The 19,586-nt window shown below is 43.1% G+C and overlaps 1 long non-coding RNA gene and 1 pseudogene across 1 annotated transcript; both read left to right on the forward strand.

Annotated features, from left to right (window-relative positions):
• The first annotated feature begins 6,991 nt into the window (after nt 1-6,991).
• LOC118386619 (syntaxin-binding protein 5-like) overlaps nt 6,992-19,586 on the forward strand; it is a 146,136-nt pseudogene continuing 133,541 nt past the window's right edge.
• On the forward strand, nt 9,658-10,500 carry LOC127931383 (uncharacterized). Its single transcript, XR_008140920.1, has 3 exons — nt 9,658-10,090; nt 10,244-10,397; nt 10,442-10,500. It is a non-coding gene; the product is annotated as an uncharacterized LOC127931383 (long non-coding RNA).

Genomic DNA, 19,586 nt, shown 5'->3' on the forward strand with positions numbered 1-19,586 from the left:
TCTATGAGTTAATCTCCTTTATCACTTATTAATATTTATGAGGTTCTGTGTGACCATAGGGGGTGTAATTTACATCGATATCTCCTCAGACACGCAAACACACACATACGCACACACACATATATCAGAGCTCAAATGACATTGAAAACTTCTCCCTATTTAACCATGCACAGACAATGAAGCACTCCCTCAAGAGCAGCAACTCATTAGCCTGCAAACCCTCTGGCGCTCGGTGCATGTGCATGTGCGTGCCTGCGTGTCTCGGTGCGTGTGCATGTGCATGTGCGTGCCTGCGTGTCTCGGTGCGTGTGCATGTGCATGTGCGTGCCTGCGTGTCTCGGTGCGTGTGCATGTGCGTGCCTGCGTGTCTCGGTGCGTGTGCGTGTGCATGTGCATGTGCGTGCCTGCGTGTCTCGGTGCGTGTGTGGTATGACTGAATATGCGTATATAAACGATACATCTTCTCCCTCAATAGGGCAGTGTGCCGGTGGGATGGTGAGGTCATAAGTCTCAATACTCAGGTGTGTTGTGATCTGCTAGATTAACGACACCTTTCATTTAAGGTGGAAGGTTGTTCACACGTCCTTGTCCCTGTCATTCAAGGACACACCAGGTTTCTCACCGTTCAGAAACCCTATGGCTTTGCTCCTGTTCTGGGTCAAACAGGACTGTCTGAGTCTAAAACACACACAAACACACTGCTCCGGGCTGCACTGTCTCTACTCAGGCACAACACAAACTGAGACAAGGTCAATGTACTGTATATGCTGAACAAAAATATACAAAAATATAGACGCAACATGCAACAATTTCAACGATTTTACTGAGTTACAGTTCAAATAAGGAAATCAGTCAATTGAAATAAATTAATTAGGCCCTAATCTATGGATTTCACATGACTGATCAGGCGCACAGCCACAGCTAATCAGAATTAGTATTTCCCCACAAAAGGGCTTTAATACAGACAGAAATAATCCCCAGTTTTATCAGCTGTCCGGGTGGCTGGTCTCAGACGATCCCGCAAGTGAAGAAGACGGATTTGGAGGTCCTGGGCTGGCGTGGTTACATGTGGTCGGTGGTTGTGAGGCCGATTGGACGTACTGCCCAATTCTCTAAAACTATGGGCTTATGGTAGAGAAATGATAATTCAATTATTTTGGCAACAGCTCTGGTGGATGTTCCTGCAGTCAGCATGCCAATTGCATGCTTCCATTAAAACTCCAGACATCTGTGGCATTGTTTTGTGTGAAAAAACTGCACATTTTAGAGTGGCCTTTTATTGTCCCCAGCAGAAGGAGCACCTGTGTAATGATCATGCTGTTTAATCATCATCTTGATATACCACACCTGTCAGGTGGATGGATTATCTTGGCAAAGGAGAAATGCTTACTAACAGGGATGAAAACAAATTTGTGCACATGATTTGAGAGAAATAAGTTTTACGTGCATATGTAAAATTTTCAGGAAGTTTCATTTCAGCGCATGAAACATGGGTTCAACACTTTACATGTTGCGTTTATATTTTTGTTCAGTACATAATGAAGTCTTATGCTGCTTGTCATTGAGTTTAAATAATGATGTTGATGTTAGGAAGATTCATCGGAATAAAAACCAATGACCAACCAAGTATCAAGTCATCTGTTACACAAATGACCAACTTGACAGTGTTATTATGGTGGAGTTGAATGTTTTAATGTATAGTGCTGTAGTACTGAAGCACCTGCTCTGTTCACCCTAATGATGTATGTTTCACCTTAACCCCTGGTCTTGGATTACCACTGGATTAGCCATACACTATTCTGTACATAAACCCATATCGCTCACAGTCCAATCAGGTCCCTGTGTATTTGCATATTTCCCAGGGTTACTCTGCCGACAGATGATAGATGACCATCTGAGGTGCTACAGGGCCAGCCTGATGTATTGCGATGTGATTGGTCCATACAAGGTCCTGCGATGTCATGAAAGACGGTCACAGGTTTAATCACAGGCAGCCAATCAGATCTGAGACATATGAGTCACTTTGTTTATGAGAGGGACTGTCGCATTAATCAGGTAATCTGGAAACATGGAGAACACACAAACACACACACACATACACACACACTGGTTGCACGTTCCAGCTATAAAAAGGCAAGTCACCAACATTAGATGACCTTGAACAATAATCAAATATTGATTGAGGTTCTAAAAATAACACTCACCTTCACTGAAAACAGCATGTACACCTCTGTCAGAACCCCATCCCTCTTTATTTCTCTCATTCTCTTTCTTTCTCTCTCTTTGAACATTGCCCCTATCAAAGAGAACAATGCAGCGCTTTATCAAAGCACACGAACACAGCAGTCTGATTCTAAATACAGTGGGCAAACACACACACACACACAAACACAGTACACACACAAACAAACACCTCCAGCAGCAGCCATATGAATGGCCAGGGCACGGCACAATGGTGGTAAATGAAATCACTGATGTCACAGTTGGCAAGGGCCCTCCCATCCCACACTGTGGCCTTATGTGTGTGAGTGTGGGCGGCATCTCGTTTTACACAATCACACACACACACAAAGGGAATGAGATGACCTAATAGGGGCCTTTTTCTTTGCTCTATAAATGTAATCTGAAACACAAGGATATTATTAGGCTGGGTTAAGTGGGGTGTGGTCAATACGAGTACCTTATGAAAATATTAATTACAAGAAAAGGATTACCTTGATATAGTTCTGAATATTTAATTAGCATAAATGTTCTCTTGGTTTTTTATTCAATACTGTCTTCTATGTGATGATAATGTAATAATAATGTAATAACTGTAATAATTTATAGAACAGTGTAACAATGCTTTACATAGTAAGGGGTAACTCCCCAGCATTGGGCAGATCAGACATGGGGTATCAGGTAGTGTAGACAGCCATTACTTCCACCCCTGTGCTTCTACCTTCCTGCTACCCACCTGTGTGTGTGTGTGTGTGTGTGTGTGTGTGTGTGTGTGTGTGTGTGTGTGTGTGTGTGTGTGTGTGTGTGTGTGTGTGTGTGTGTGTGTGTGTGTGTGTGTGTGTGTGTGTGTGTGTGTGTGTGTGCGCCAAGGGCACCTGGTGTGTGTGTGTGCCAACAGACAGTCCACTGGTGCCAACACTATGTACAAAACATTAGGAACACCTGCTCTTTCCATAACATACACTAACAAGGTGAATCCAGGTGAAATATATGATCCCTTATTGATGTCACTTGTTAAATCCACTTCAATCGGTGTAGATGAAGGGGAGGAGACAGGTTAAAGAAAGATTTTTAAGCCTTGAGACAATTGAGACATGGATTGAGTATGTGTGCCATTCAGAGGGTGAATGGGCAAGACAAACGATTTAAGTTCCCTCTGGACGGGGAATGGTAGTAGGTGCCAGGCGCATCGGTTTGAGTGTGTCAAGAACTGCAACACTACTGGGTTTTTGACACTCAACAGCTTCCCTTGTGTATCAAGAATGGTCGACCACCCAAAGCACATCCAGCCAACTTGACGCAATTTTTGGAAGCATTGGTCAAGGGCACCTGTGGAATGCTTTTGACACCATTTAGAGTTCCTGCCCTGACAAATTGAGTCTGTTTTAAGGGCAAAGGGGGTGCAACTCAATACTAGGAAGGTGTTCGTAATGTCAGCGAGGCATGAGAGCTACCCAATAAAAGCTTTTGAGGATCGTAGCATCCTTTAGTGACTGATCTATTCTCACGACAAAACATAGTGAAAAAAATAACAATGAGTGATATTATTTTTATTTTATTTTTTTATTTCACCTTTATTTAACCAGGTAGGCTAGTTGATAACAAGTTCTCATTTGCAACTGCGACCTGGCCAAGATAAAGCATAGCAGTGTGAACAGACAACACAGAGTAAACAATTAACAAGTCAATAACACAGTAGCAAAAAAAAAAAAAAAGGAGTCTATATACATTGTGTGCAAAAGGCATGAGGAGGTAGGCGAATAATTACAATTTTGCAGATTAACACTGGAATGATAAATGATCAGATGGTCATGTACAGGTAGAGATATTGGTGTGCAAAAGAGCAGAAAAGTAAATAAATAAAAACAGTATGGGGATGAGGTAGGTAAAAATGGGTGGGCTATTTACCGATAGACTATGTACAGCTGCAGCGATCGGTTAGCTGCTCAGATAGTAGATGTTTGAAGTTGGTGAGGGAGATAAAAGTATCCAACTTCAGCGATTTTTGCAATTCATTCCAGTCACAGGCAGCAGGGAACTGGAACGAAAGGCGGCCAAATGAGGTGTTGGCTTTAGGGATGATCAGTGAGATACACCTGCTGGAGCGCGTGCTACGGGTGGGTGTTGCCATCGTGACCAGTGAACTGAGATAAGGCGGAGCTTTACCTAGCATGGACTTGTAGATGACCTGGAGCCAGTGGGTCTGGCGACGAATATGTAGCGAGGGCCAGCCGACTAGAGCATACAGGTCGCAGTGGTGGGTAGTATAAGGTGCTTTAGTGACAAAACGGATGGCACTGTGATAAACTGCATCCAGTTTGCTGAGTAGAGTGTTGGAAGCAATGTTGTAGATGACATCGCCGAAGTCGAGGATCGGTAGGATAGTCAGTTTTACTAGGGTAAGTTTGGCGGCGTGAGTGAAGGAGGCTTTGTTGCGGAATAGAAAGCCGACTCTAGATTTGATTTTCGATTGGAGATGTTTGATATGAGTCTGGAAGGAGAGTTTACAGTCTAGCCAGACACCTAGGTACTTATAGATGTCCACATATTCAAGGTCGGAACCATCCAGGGTGGTGATGCTAGTCAGGCGTGCGGGTGCAGGCAGCGAACGGTTGAAAAGCATGCATTTGGTTTTCCTAGCGTTTAAGAGCAGTTGGAGGCCACGGAAGGAGTGTTGTATGGCATTGAAGCTCGTTTAGAGGTTAGATAGCACAGTGTCCAAGGACGGGCCGGAATTATATAGGAGGGTGTCGTCTGCGTAGAGGTGGATCAGGGAATCGCCCGCAGCAAGAGCAACATCATTGATATATACAGAGAAAAGAGTCGGCCCGAGAATTGAACCCTGTGGCACCCCCATAGAGACTGCCAGAGGACCGGACAGCATGCCCTCCGATTTGACACACTGAACTCTGTCTGCAAAGTAGTTGGTGAACCAAGCAAGGCAGTCATCAGAAAAACCGAGGCTACTGAGTCTGCCGATAAGAATATGGTGATTGACAGAGTCGAAAGCCTTGGCAAGGTCGATGAAGACGGCTGCACAGTACTGTCTTTTATCGATGGTGGTTATGATATCGTTTAGTACCTTGAGCGTGGCTGAGGTGCACCCGTGGCCGGCTCAGAAACCAGATTGCACAGCGCAGAAGGTACGGTGGGATTCGAGATGGTAGGTGACCTGTTTGTTGACTTGGCTTTTTCAGAACATCTGCTATCTGGATTTGGGTAAAGGAGAACCTGGAGAGGCTTGGGCGAGTAGCTGCGGGAGGGGGGGGGGGATTTATCGGTGGTGACCGTGTTACCTAGCCTCAGTGCAGTGGGCAGCTGGGAGGAGGTGCTCTTGTTCTCCATGGACGTCACAGTGTCCCAGAACTTTTTGGAGTTGGAGCTACAGGATGCAATTTTCTGCCTGAAGAAGCTGGCCTTAGCTTTCCTGACTGACTGCGTGTATTGGTTCCTGACTTCCCTGAACAGTTGCATATCGCGGGGACTATTCAATGCTATTGCAGTCTGCCACAGGATGTTTTTGTGCTGGTCGAGGGCAGTCAGGTCTGGAGTGAACCAAGGGCTATATCTGTTCTTAGTTCTGCATTTTTTGAACGGAGCATGCTTATCTAAAATGGTGAGGAAGTTACTTTTAAAGAATGACCAGGCATCCTCAACTGACGGGATGAGGTCAATGTCCTTCCAGGATACCCAGGCCAGGTCGATTAGAAAGGCCTGCTCACAGAAGTGTTTTAGGGAGCGTTTGACAGTGATGAGGGGTGGTCGTTCGACTGCGGCTCCGTAGCGGATACAGGCAATGAGGCAGTGATCGCTGAGATCCTGGTTGAAGACAGAGGAGGTGTATTTGGAGGGCCAGTTGGTCAGGATGACGTCTATGAGGGTGCCCTTGTTTACAGATTTAGGGTTGTACCTGGTGGGTTCCTTGATGATTTGTGTGAGATTGAGGGCATCTAGCTTAGATTGTAGGACTGCCGGGGTGTTAAGCATATCCCAGTTTCGGTCACCTAACAGAACAAACTCTGAAGCTAGATGGGGGGCGATCAATTCACAAATGGTGTCCAGGGCACAGCTGGGAGCTGAGGGGGGTCAGTAGCAGGCAGCAACAGTGAGAGACTTATTTCTGGAGAGAGTAATTTTCAAAATTAGTAGTTCGAACTGTTTGGGTATGGACCTGGAAAGTATGACATTACTTTGCAGGCTATCTCTGCAGTAGACTGCAACTCCTCCCCATTTGGCAGTTCTATCTTGACGGAAAATGTTATAGTTGGGTATGGAAATCTCAGAATTTTTGGTGGCCTTCCTGAGCCAGGATTCAGACACGGCAAGGACATCAGGGTTAGCAGAGTGTGCTAAAGCAGTGAGTAAAACAAACTTAGGGAGGAGGCTTCTGATGTTGACATGCATGAAACCAAGGCTACATGCATTGTGTGCAGTCAAGCACGGTTAAAATCAAATCCTCACAGTGATCACCATGGATAATGGATGAGATAGTTTTAGTGGGGTGTTTTAATATTGATGTGGGTTGTACAAGGAAAACAAGGTCGCCTGGCTGGCTGTCTCACCCTGATTTCTTACCCTGATACTCATACTGCTGCATCACAATAACACCAGGTGCAATGGAGCGAATCCTGCTCTTCACCCTGCCTGCACTGTGTGTGTGTGTGTGTGTGTGTGTGAGAGAGAGAGAGAGAGAGCGAGAGAGAGAGGTGGAAGAGAGAGAGGTAGAAACATTGTTTGTGAGGAGATATAGGTAAAGTGAGCAGCGTCGGTCGCGCTTCAATCAAACATCCGGGTGCTTAAAAGCGCAGAAGCACCGCTGCAGCTGCGTTTCCGCGTTGCCTGAGCGGAGAGAGTGGAGGGGAGGGGAACGGCGAGAGCGAGCGAGCAGCGGAGACGCAGTGGGACACAGAGTCGGAGAAGAATTACATAGACGCACCACAGCCACACAACAAATACATAGAGAATCGAACATTGAGCGTGAAGGAGCCCGACCCGAGTGGTGCGCGGCCGAAACCCTTTTCACTATGTAAAACCACCAGCTAAAATGTGAGATTTACGGAGGGCATCAGAAGAGAGCGAGAGAGTGGCTTTACCCCGTTATCTTTAGCGGGTCATCTCAATTTTGCTTTCCGTTGTCATCGCAGTGTTTCTGGGGGTAAAATGAAGAAGTTTAACATCAGGAAGGTGCTGGACGGCCTAAAGGAGCAGGCGTCTTCCTCTGTTTCGTCTGGCCAGTCGGGCGCCCCGGAGAACAATTTGATGCACGAGACCCTTCAGTCCGAGAATTTTCAGCTCTGCAAGGTGGGCGAGTCAGATGCCGTTTATAATGTAGCTGTATCCAACATAACAGTCTGTGAATGAATGTTGGTGTTTGCGTGTGTATGTTTCTATTTTCTCACTGCATATTGGCAACCCCTACTCTCAATATTGATACAGGTGAAAATTAACGCGCCGCCAGCTATATATTATTTATAGCCTATAATGTTACGGTTATCATCTGATGGACGGTTCGGCTACTATTGCCTACCTACTGCCTCTGCCTCGTCTTTTTTGTTATCTGTTATGAAAAGGTATTATAACAATGAGAATTTGCTGGTTTAGACACTCTGTCCATTACCAAGGTTTGGCAACCCAGCCTGTAAAATGCGCATATGGCGAATGCGCTTTCGATATATACCAGTACCAATATGGAATAGTATGTTCATCATGATTTTGCGTTTATTTACATGCATCCCATCATTAGCCTATACTTTTGTAAAAATCTAATAAATGCATACATATAGGCCTATCCTCCCTTCCGTTAAAATACACTGGCTTGCTTCATCGCTCATGTCATGTGCACTTCGCATGAACTGTCATACGGAGGGGTTGGGCTAAAAGAACCTGCTTCTTGCATAATCTATGCTCCGTTTGGATTAACATGTCCATCGCTGGGTCCCTGGCGGGTTGATACAGCGGAGATCAGTTTCCCACCATACACACCCTCCAGTTCACTCACCCGATCCCCTCATCCAGCCATAGCGGGAGAATGCCTCTGAAATTAGTAGGCCCGTTTTATTATGCACTGGCTCCCCTTCCTCCTTGAATTAGACAGGACAGAAGAATGGATGGGGTTAATAAACACTCACATTCGATGCACATGCACGCACTGCCGGTAAAACAGCTGGAACGAATTTAGCCCATTATAGGCAACCACAGCAAATTGATGTTAGGCAATAGTTGATAGGATGAGTTGCTTTCTTGTGAAATGGACAACCCTTGGTTTAAATTGTCGCCGATGCAATGTATTTCTCGCCTTCTTATTGTGGCGCTGCATACGCGTGTGCGCGCATGTTATTTTTTTGTCGGATTCAATGGTCCAGACTATGGCCTAACATTATATTGACATCAACACCCATATAGGAGGTATATTATTATAGCCCTTATCGTACCAGCGATTTACAAACGCAGGCCTCCGTATTGGTGACGTGTTTCTATGCGTCGCATGAGCGCATGAAGGTTTAAACATTTGCGCATGGCTAGAACCGCGTAACATCTGGAATGGTTGACTAGAATGTACCGCCTAGGCTACAATATGTTATATCTCAAATATTTTTGACCGAGCCGCGTCCTGAAGAGTCATAATTGGGTTTGCGCTCCAGGCGCGTGGTCTAGGGAAATCGTCCAAAGCCGCCTGCTTGTTGCGATGTAATCAACCCGCAATGCCCGGCCCGTGTTGCGGGTCCTGCCTGCGCGAGTGCAGGTGTCTGCTACGGTGCAGCGGCTCTTACATAATATGCTTTAGCCCTCTGCTCGGAATTTAAACGCCCACACCAGTATAAATTCACATTTTCAAGCTGAAACACAAGTATCAGACCATACCCATGATTATGCACAACTATTTAAATCAATAAGTCATCGTTTTAGTCAAAATATGATATATTGGGCTTGAAGTGATAAATCCGAACTGCCCACTTCCAGAAAATCCTTATCAATGCTGTCTTTTTTCAAAGATTATGTAAAAAATTGTTTTTAGTTTACATTTCGTTTCAGGGCTGGGTTTTATTTGAATGTTACCACCCACCAGCATAGCATTGTTTAGAAGTCAGAAACGCAAAGTTGTTCCTCTTGGGGAGTCCCGACAAACAGCTCTGTTTGGCCGCCTAAACCATGGAGCAAATTAAAATAGGGGATGCAAATGTATGATTTTGTACCTCCAGAAAATCGACATAATCCATTGGATAATTTGTAAATTTTCACTTATGATTGAAATCTAGTCTGTATTAAACAAACAAAATAAATATGAACATTTTGCAACCCTATTCCCCTGTTGCCCAAAGATAAATGGTTTGGACCACTAAAGTCTTGCTTCGCTACATGCTTCACTGCTTTGATTGGTGCAGCTAAAGCACAAGTGTCAATCCTATAATTAAGCAATATGGCCAGAATAGGTGTGGTATATGGCCAGAATAGGTGTGGTATATGGCCAGAATAGGTGTGGTATATGGCCAGAATAGGTGTGGTATATGGCCAGAATAGGTGTGGTATATGGCCAGAATAGGTGTGGTATATGGCCAGAATAGGTGTGGTATATGGCCAGAATAGGTGTGGTATATGGCCAGAATAGGTGTGGTATATGGCCAGAATAGGTGTGGTATATGGCCAGAATAGGTGTGGTATATGGCCAGAATAGGTGTGGTATATGGCCAGAATAGGTGTGGTATATGGCCAGAATAGGTGTGGTATATGGCCAGAATAGGTGTGGTATATGGCCAGAATAGGTGTGGTATATGGCCAGAATAGGTGTGGTATATGGCCAGAATAGGTGTGGTATATGGCCAGAATAGGTGTGGTATATGGCCAGAATAGGTGTGGTATATGGCCAGAATAGGTGTGGTATATGGCAGAATAGGTGTGGTATATGGCCAGAATAGGTGTGGTATATTGCCAGAATAGGTGTGGTATATGGCCAGAATAGGTGTGGTATATGGCCAGAATAGGTGTGGTATATGGACAGAATAGGTGTGTTATATGGACAGAATAGGTGTGGTATATGGCCAGAATAGGTGTGGTATATGGCCAGAATAGGTGTGGTATATGGCCAGAATAGGTGTGGTATATGGCCAGAATAGGTGTGGTATATGGCCAGAATAGGTGTGGTATATGGCCAGAATAGGTGTGGTATATGGCCAGAATAGGTGTGGTATATGGACAGAATAGGTGTGGTATATTGCCAGAATAGGTGTGGTATATGGCCAGAATAGGTGTGGTATATGGCCAGAATAGGTGTGGTATATGGCCAATGTCAAATCAAATTTGATTAGTCACATGCGCCGAATAAGACAGGTGTAGTAGACCTTACAGTGAAATGCTTACTTACGAGCCCCTAACCAACAATGCAGTTTTAAAAAATACAGATAGAATAAGATGTAAACGTAACAAGTAATTAAAGGGAAGCAGTGAAATAACAATAGCGAAACTATATACAGGGGGGTACCGATACAGAGTCAATGTGTGGGGGGCACTGGTCAGTTGAGGTAATATGTACATGTTGGTACATCTATGCATAGATGATAACAACAGAGAGTAGTAGCGGTGTACAATAGAGGGGGGGGGGCAATGCAAATAGTCTGGGTAGCCATTTGATTAGATGTTCAGAGTCTTATGGCTTGGGGTAGAAGCTGTTTAGAACCTCTTGGACTTAGACTTGGCGCTCCGGGACCGCTTGCCGTGCAGAAGCAGAGAGAACAGTCTATGACTAGGGTAGCTGGATTCTTTGACAATATTTAGGGCCTTCCTCTGACACCGCCTGGTATAGAGTCCTGGATGGCAGGAAGCTTGGCCCCAGTGATGTACTGGGCCATTTACTACCCTCTGTAGTGCCTTGCGGTCGGAGGCCGAGCAGTTGCCATACCAGGCAGTGATGCAACCAGTCAGAATGCTCTTGCTGGTGCAGCTGTAGTACCTGTTGAGGATCTGAGGACCCATAACACATCTTTTCAGTCTCCTGAGGGGGAATAGGTTTTGTTGTGCCCTCTTCACGACTGTCTTGGTGTGCTTGGACCATGTTAGTTTGTTGGTGATGTGGACACCAAGGAACTTGAAGCTCTCAACCTGCTCCACTAGAGCCCCGTCAATGAGAATGGGGGAGTGCTCCGTCCTCTTTTTCCTGTAGTCCACAATAATCTCCTTTGTATACCAATATACCACGGCTAAGGGCTGTTCCTAGGCACAACGCAAAGCGAGGTGCCTTTTTGCTATTAAACTGGTTATCAACATAATTAGAGCAGTAAGAATAAATGTTTTGTCATAGCCATGGTATAGGTCTGATATATCACGGCTGTCAGCCAATCAGCATTCAGGGTTCGAAACACCAGGTTATAATGAAAAATAAAAAGGAAATGTGCTGCACACTGCTGTTCATGCTCCCAGAACTGCATGAAAAGACACGTTTATGGGTAAAAATTCCAGATCACTTTCCGACAAACAGTTTTTTCGGGAGTTGTCACGGCTTCAGCACACCCTGCGTGAACGTGGGGAAACGAATATGTTGGTGTTCAGACGACGTGAACGGGTCTGTATCCTCACGTGATCTGGTTGAGTATTCAATGAAAATTTACCCGGGAACGAACAGTCACTCTCAGGTTTCCTAAGGTGTACTTCAGGGAACGCACACTGTTGTGTGTGTGCATGTCTGAATACCTCCCGATCACTCTTCCCACCATTGAAACTCTTGCAAACCTACAACACTCACTCTCCCACCTCCTACAAATCCCCCCAAATCTTGCAGTGAGGAAGGTGTCAGGGCATGCGTACTAGGTGGTGAAAATCCTGCTGGAAAATGTTGCTAATATTATTGCTAATTTGCTACCCTAGCTGCAGTAGTCAACACTAAAACAATATTTAGTCTTGTTTACAAAAGATAACTATACTCTGTGCTGCTACTATCAAATATCAACTTTCCCAACTATAGTGGACCATATTCCTGTCCCTGCAAAGGGTAGCTAGTTAAACTTAGGATACACAATGCTACTTATTTCTTTCTTTATTTAACTAGGCAAGTCAGTTAAGAACTAATTCCATTTTTACAATGACAACCTACCTAAATTGCAATCTTTTCATAATTTTGTTATTGTCATTGACGTAAAATCTTCAACCAATTAGAAATGAGTAGGCCTAGTTAGGTATAATGTTACACATCACAAAATGCAAGTCAAGTCTATTTGTCATATGCACAGAATACACTGGCTGGGCGGTAAAAACATAAAATAAACTATACAGGACTGCATTCACCGACTTGTTTGGATTTTTACTTTCACTTTTATAACAACATTTTCATTTTTGATTTGTTACCTTCAATAATACAGTAATGACTCCGGAAAATGATGGCAATCATCTGTTTTCATTGCCAGAAAGAACTGCCTTCAGCAGACAACTAAGAAAGTTTGCTTGCAAGAGTCCTTCTGTAGCTCAGTTGGTAGAGCATGGCGCTTGTAACGCCAGGGTAGTGGGTTCGATTCCCGGGACCACCCATACGTAGAATGTATGCACACATGACTGTAAGTCGCTTTGGATAAAAGCGTCTGCTAAATGGCATATATTATTATTATTATTATATTATATTAGCAACAATTCAAACAACTTTGGGAGTAAAGACCCCAAGAAATCAGGCTACTACCTCAAGTGGTGAAAGTAAGAACTGCAATTTAATCCATAAATGCAGTCAAATAGGAGAATAATAATTCTGTCAATGAAATATATATATATATATTTTTTACACACTGTGTGAATGACAGCACATTAGTGCAGTGAATGAAGAAATGGATGAAAATGCTGGACTTTAACAAGTAACTATGCAAATGGTAAGCATTGCTCAGTACAAAATCCTACAAAAGTGGATTTTGATTCCTACGCAATGTTCTACAAATGAGATTACTTCACTGTCAGTTTTGTCCTATTAATTTTGGTTGAACATTAAAGCAATCAGAATGGACAAAGCACTTTAAAACCCCTGATAATTAATTTGTTGCTATCATAGGGCCATGCACTACCCATAAAGCATATATAAAACTTATATTATTCAGAAACATCAAACATCAGAAACATCACCGTCATATTGTCAAAAATGAGAAAAATACAGTGATATGATATGTTGGCCATATCACCCAGTCCTAGATACAGTGCCTTCAGAAAGTATTCATACCCCTTGACTTATTCCTCATTTTGTTGTGTTACAGCCTGAATTCAAAATGGATTAAATTGTTTTTTACACACAATATTTTTTTACACAAATAACAAACATCTTTTTTTTTTGTTATACATTTTTGCTATTTTTTGAAAATTAAATGCTTAAATATCTCATTTACATAAGTATTCAAACTCTTGAGTCAATACATGTTAGAATCACCTTTGGCAGCGATTACAGCTGTGAGTCTTTCTGGGTAGGTCTCTAAGAGTTTTGCACACCTGGATTGTACAATATTTGCCCATTATTATTTTCAAAATTCTTCCACCTCTGTCAAATTGGTTGTTGCTCTTTGCTAGACAACCATTTTCAAGGCTTGCCATAGATTTTCAAGCAGATTTAAGCAAAAACGGTAACTCGGCCACTCAGGAACATTCACTGCCTTCTTTGTAAGCAACTCTATTGTATATTTGAACTTGTGTTTAAGGTTATTGTCCTGCTGAAAGGTGAATGAATCTCCCAGTGTCTTTTGAAAAGCAGATTGAATGAGGATTTAATCTAGAATTTTGCCTGTGCTTAGCTCCATTCTATTTCTTTTTTATTCAGAAAAACTCCCCAGTCCTTATCGATTACAAGCATACCCATAACATGATGCAGTCACGACTATGCTTGAAAATAGGGAGAGTGGCACTCAGTAATGTGTTGGATTGGATTTTCCCCTAACATAACACTTTGTTTTCCTGAAAAAAAGTGAATTGCTTTGCCACATTTTTTTGCAGTATTACTTTAGTGCCTTATTGCTAACAGGATGCATGTTTTGGAGTATTTTTTATTCTTTAATGGCTTCCTTTTCACTCCGTCAATTAGGTTAGTTTTGTGGAGTAAATACAATGACGTTGATCCATCCTCAGTTTTCTCCTATTACAACAACAACAACCATTAAACCCTGTAACTGTTTTAAAGTCACCATTGGCCTCATGGTGAAATCCCTGAGTGGTTTCCTTCATTCTGACACCTGGGTTAGGAAGGACACCTGCATCTTTGTAGTGGCTGGGTGTATTGATATACCATCCAAAGTGTAACTAATAATATCACCATGCTCAAAAAGATAATCAACGTCTGTTTTTATTTTTATTTGTACCCTTGTACCAATGTTACATATTATTTCTTATTTAACACTTATTTAAGTAAGCAAGTTAGTTAAGAACAAATTGTTATTTACAATGACGGCCTACCCCAGCCAAACCCGGGCGACGCTGGGCCAATTGTGCGCCGCCCTATAGGACTCCCAATCGCGGCCGGATGTGATACAGCCTGGATGCAGCCCAATATAAGTGCCCTTCAGGCATTGGAAAACATCCCTGGTCTTTGTGGTTAAATCTGTGTTTGAAATTCACTGCCTTACAAATAACTGAATGTGTGTGGTACAGAGATGAGGCAGTCATTCAAAAATCATGCTAAAGACTATTATTGCAACTTATTATGTGACTTGTTAAGAATTTTTACTCCTGAAATTATTTATGCTTGTCACAACAAAGGGGTTGAATACTTATTGACTCAAGACAAGAAAAACATAATTCCAAATGACATTATATTGTTTGTAAGCCAGTGACAAACAATCTCAAATTGATGTTTGGGCTTGGCCAGGCTCTCCTGGCTACAGTCCAGGGCTATCACAGAGGTAGAGGTGAGGGGAGGTGGCAGTGGGGGAGGCGGAGGGGTATGATGGGATTGGAGCTGTTGGAGCAGTTGCTGTCTCTGTCCCTGCGGTTGAGGCTGCTCCGCTTCTACTGCTACTGCTGTGTTTGGGTGTGTGGTGGTTATGGTGTCTGCTATGGTTGTGTGTGTGGTGGTTATGGTGTCTGCTATGGTTGTGTGTGTGGTGGTTATGGTGTCTGCTATGGTTGTGTGTGTGGTGGTTATGGTGTCTGCTATGGTTGTGTGTGTGGTGGTTATGGTGTCTGCTATGGTTGTGTGTGTGGTGGTTATGGTGTCTGCTATGTAGTAGTGGGCTACCGTGGGGTGACCCCTGTAATAGGGGTCTTCCGGGTAATGGGGTGCTTTGTATGTCCCGACTGAGGAGGGGACAGCAGAGGAGGAACATGGCAACATGTCCTGGGGAGAGTTTTATTTTTGTATTATTTTTATTTCACCATTATTTAACCAGGTAGGCTAGTTGAGAAGTTCTCATTTACAACTGTGACCTGGCCAAGATAAAGCAAAGCAGTGTGACACAAACAACAACACAGAGTAACACATAGAATAAACAAACATACAGTCAATAATTACAATTGAGAAAGTCTATATGCAGTGTGTGCAAATGAGGTAGGATAAGAGGGGTGTGAGGCAATAAATTGGCCATAGTGGCGAAATTATTACAGTATGGCAAATTAAACACTGGGGTGATAGATGTGCAGAAGATGAGTGTGCAAGTAGCGGTACTGGGGTGCAAAGGAGCAAAATAAATAAAACAAATAACAATATGGTGATGAGGTAGTTGGATGGGCTATTTACAGGTTGGTTATGTACAAGTGCAGTAATCTGTGAGCTGCTCTGACAGCTGGTGCTTAAAGCTAGTGGGAAAGATATGAGTCTCCAGCTTCAGTGATTTTTGCAGTTCGTTCCAGTCACTGGCAGCAGAGAATGGAAGGAAAGGCGGTCGAAGGACGAATTGGCTTTGTGGGTGACCAGAGACATACAGTATACCTGCTGGAGCGCGTGCTACAGGTGGGTGCTGCTATGGTGACCAGTGAGCTGAGATAAGGCAGGGCTTTACCTCGCAATGACTTATAGATGACCTGGAGCCAGTGGGTTTGGCGATGGATATGAAGCGAGGGCCAGCCAACGAGAGCATACAGGTCGCAGTGGTGGGTAGTATATGGTGCTTTGGTGACAAAACGGATGGTGCTGCTGACATGGCATCCAATTTGTTGAGTAGAGTGTTGGAGGCTTTTTTGTAAATGACATCGCCAAAGTCAAGGATCGGTAGGATAGTCAGTTTTACGAGGGTATGTTTGGCAGCATGAGTGAAGGATGCTTTGTTGCAAAATAGGAAGCCAATTCTAGATTACATTTTGGATTGGAGATGCGTAATGTGACTCTGGAAGGAGGGTTTACAGTCTAACCAGACACCTAGGTATTTGTAGTTGTCCACATATTCTAAGTCAGAATATGAGTCTGCCGATAAGAATATGGTGAAAGCCTTGGCCAGGTCGATGAATACAGCTGCACAGTATTATCTCTAATCGATGGCCATTATGATATCGTTTAGGACCTTGACCATGGCTGAGGTGCACCCATGACCAGCTCGGAAACCAGATTGCATAGCGGAGAAGGTACGGTGGGATTCGAAATGGTCGGTGATCTGTTTGTTAACTTGGCTTTCGAAGACCTTAGAAAGGTAGGGTAGGATATAGGTCTGTAGCAGTTTGAGTTTAGATTGTCTCCGCCTTTGAAGAGGGGGATGACCGCGGCAGCTTTCCAATCTTTGGGGATCTCAGACGATACGAAAGAGAGGTTGAACAAGCTAGTAATAGGGGTTGCAACAATAGTAGTCACTGTTGGTCAACGGCCCAGGGCTGTATTCAACATGTCTGACAGAAACACAATGACAGAAAGAGGGTTTAGATAAAAACACAAGTTGGCACATTGAATTTTGTGATCCTAATGAGTAGAAATATATATAATTTATATAATAACAACACATGTGGATAATTGCTTAGACGCTGCTCATTAAAGCCCTTGAATGCTAGCATCCCTGCAGCCAGGTTAACAGCCTCCACCGGATAACTGACGACTGCACAGAAACAATTAGAACAGAGGGTTGGATAGAGATTCACAACAGCAGGCAATGAGAGTGTCAAGCATGAGGGCCCATAAAGGTACATCGTAAATACCATACTTAACAGAAATATAATCCCAACATGCAGCACTTTCAATCATTTTACCGAGTTACAGTTCATTTCAGGAAATCTGTCAATTTAAGAAAACAGAAATACTCTTCAGTTTCATCAACTGTCCGGGTTGCTGGTCTCAGACGATCCCGCAGGTGAAGAGCTGGATGTGGAGGTCCTGGGCTTGTGTGATTACACAGGGTCTATGGTTGTGAGGCCAGTTGGACGTACTGCCAAATTCTCTAAAACGACATTGGAGGCGGCTTATGGTAGAGAAATTAATACTAAATTCTCTGGCAACAACTCTGGTGGACATTCCTGCAGTCAGCATGCCAATTGCATGAGATGAGATGGCATGCTCCAGAGCGTCTTTAAAAAAGTGAGGCAAGTGGAAGTGTGTGATGAGGGATGAAAACAGGAGTTAGACATTTAGTCATTTAGCAGACAGACAGTAAGTACATTCATCATAACGTAGCTAAGTGAGACAACCCCATATCACAGTCATAGTAGGTACATTTTGACTTAGATAAGGTCAGCAAAGTCAGTGCTGGTAAGAAAAGAAGAGGGCCAGAGTTACTGCAAGAAAGGCAAGGGTTTTAGTGGAAGGGTGGTGAGGGGGGGGGTGCTGTGGGATACATCAAGATACTTGGTGTAGAGGAAGGTTTTCAGATGTTTTCAGAAGATGTGCAGGCACTTGGCTGTTGTAACGGTTGTCTTCCTCCTCTGACGAGGAGTATGAAATATAGGACCAATGCGCAGCGTGGTAAGTGTCCATATTTTAATGAAATTTAACCGAATACTGAATACAAAAGAAGAAGAAAAATAAATGAAAACCGAAACAGTTCTGTATGGTAAAACGTAGACACAGAAAACAACTACCCACAACCCATAGTGGGAAAACAGGCTGCCTAAGTATGGTTCTCAATCAGAGACAACAATTGACAGCTGCCTCTGATTGGGAACCATACTAGGCCAAACACCTAGACATATAACACACAGAACAAAACATAGAATGCCCACCCCAACTCACGCCCTGACCAAACTAAAATAGAGACATAAAAAAGAAACTAAGGTCAGGACGTGACAGCTGTCCTGACATTACGGGAAAGCTGTGTGTTTGGAGCAGATCCTACAAGGTCGAGGGTTCCACAAATCTCCCACTAGGGAACCCCAATTCCTGTAGACTGTGGAGAGATGACAAGAATCAAAGGCTCATGTTACAATAAAGTACAACAACCACACATGCAGCTATCTCAGACATAACAGAAGTCAATTAAAAAGAATACTAACACTAGCCTATTTGACTGATAACACCTAGCCTACAGCCCAATACATTTTAAACTATGTCCTATGTCTTATGTCTTAGATTGTAACAATTCCTCTACATTCCTTTTCTACAAATGACTCACTCAATCTCTAGACCAGGTTTGTTTGCACTAAGCTGCAGTGGTAAAAGCCTACTGTCAAGAAATAACAATGACTACGTGACATATAATTCCTGAAACACATTCCAGTTGATACATTTAAAAAATGTCATTTCATTCATGCATTGTATAAGTTTATCATTAGAAACAGCTAGCCTATAATGTTACATATTGGCACTGGCAGTTAACTAACACTGAATAGACACTTGTTAGCTAACTATAACATTCACAATTCCAGAGGTAGCAATGCAAAAACAGTCTTAACGTTATTATCAGCTTGTATTACCAGCATTGATCCGCATAGACTCGAGAAAATAGACTTGCCATCTTTATCAATCATATAGTCTGTAAGCCTACTGTCAAGAAATGACATTAACAATGTGACATAGCTAGCTGTAATTCTAAAACACAATCCATTGTTAATTCTAACCTAGCTACCTATAGCATACTATAAACTCGCTCCAGTCTGAGCTGCTGTCAAAACAATGATAGGAACGGTACACTCTAGCTAGGGTAGCTAGCTAGTTGTTTAGCGAACTAGCATACCACTAACGTTAATTTCAACCCGCTAGTAATTATCTTTTTGATAACCACATTAACAGGATGTAACGTTGGTAAGGTAGCTATATACTTCAGCTCACATTAACTTGCTAGATATATATAAACTCTGTTAGCATGTGTGACTAGCATTAGCTGCTAGCTAGCTAGAATACTTGGTTTAATTTAGCTAGAACATTAGCTTGCTCAGTTTGCAAAAAAACTACACTGAACAGTCACCCGCAAAAGAAAATTCAAGGAACTTGTTTATCTATTTTGTTGTGCTATTACATTTGTATTGGTGTTTCATGTCCGATGTGCTCAGGGTGCTGCTACATGTCATTTGCG

The sequence above is a fragment of the Oncorhynchus keta genome, chromosome 8 (assembly GCF_023373465.1).
Source record: "Oncorhynchus keta strain PuntledgeMale-10-30-2019 chromosome 8, Oket_V2, whole genome shotgun sequence".
NCBI classification, from domain to species: Eukaryota; Metazoa; Chordata; class Actinopteri; order Salmoniformes; family Salmonidae; genus Oncorhynchus; species Oncorhynchus keta.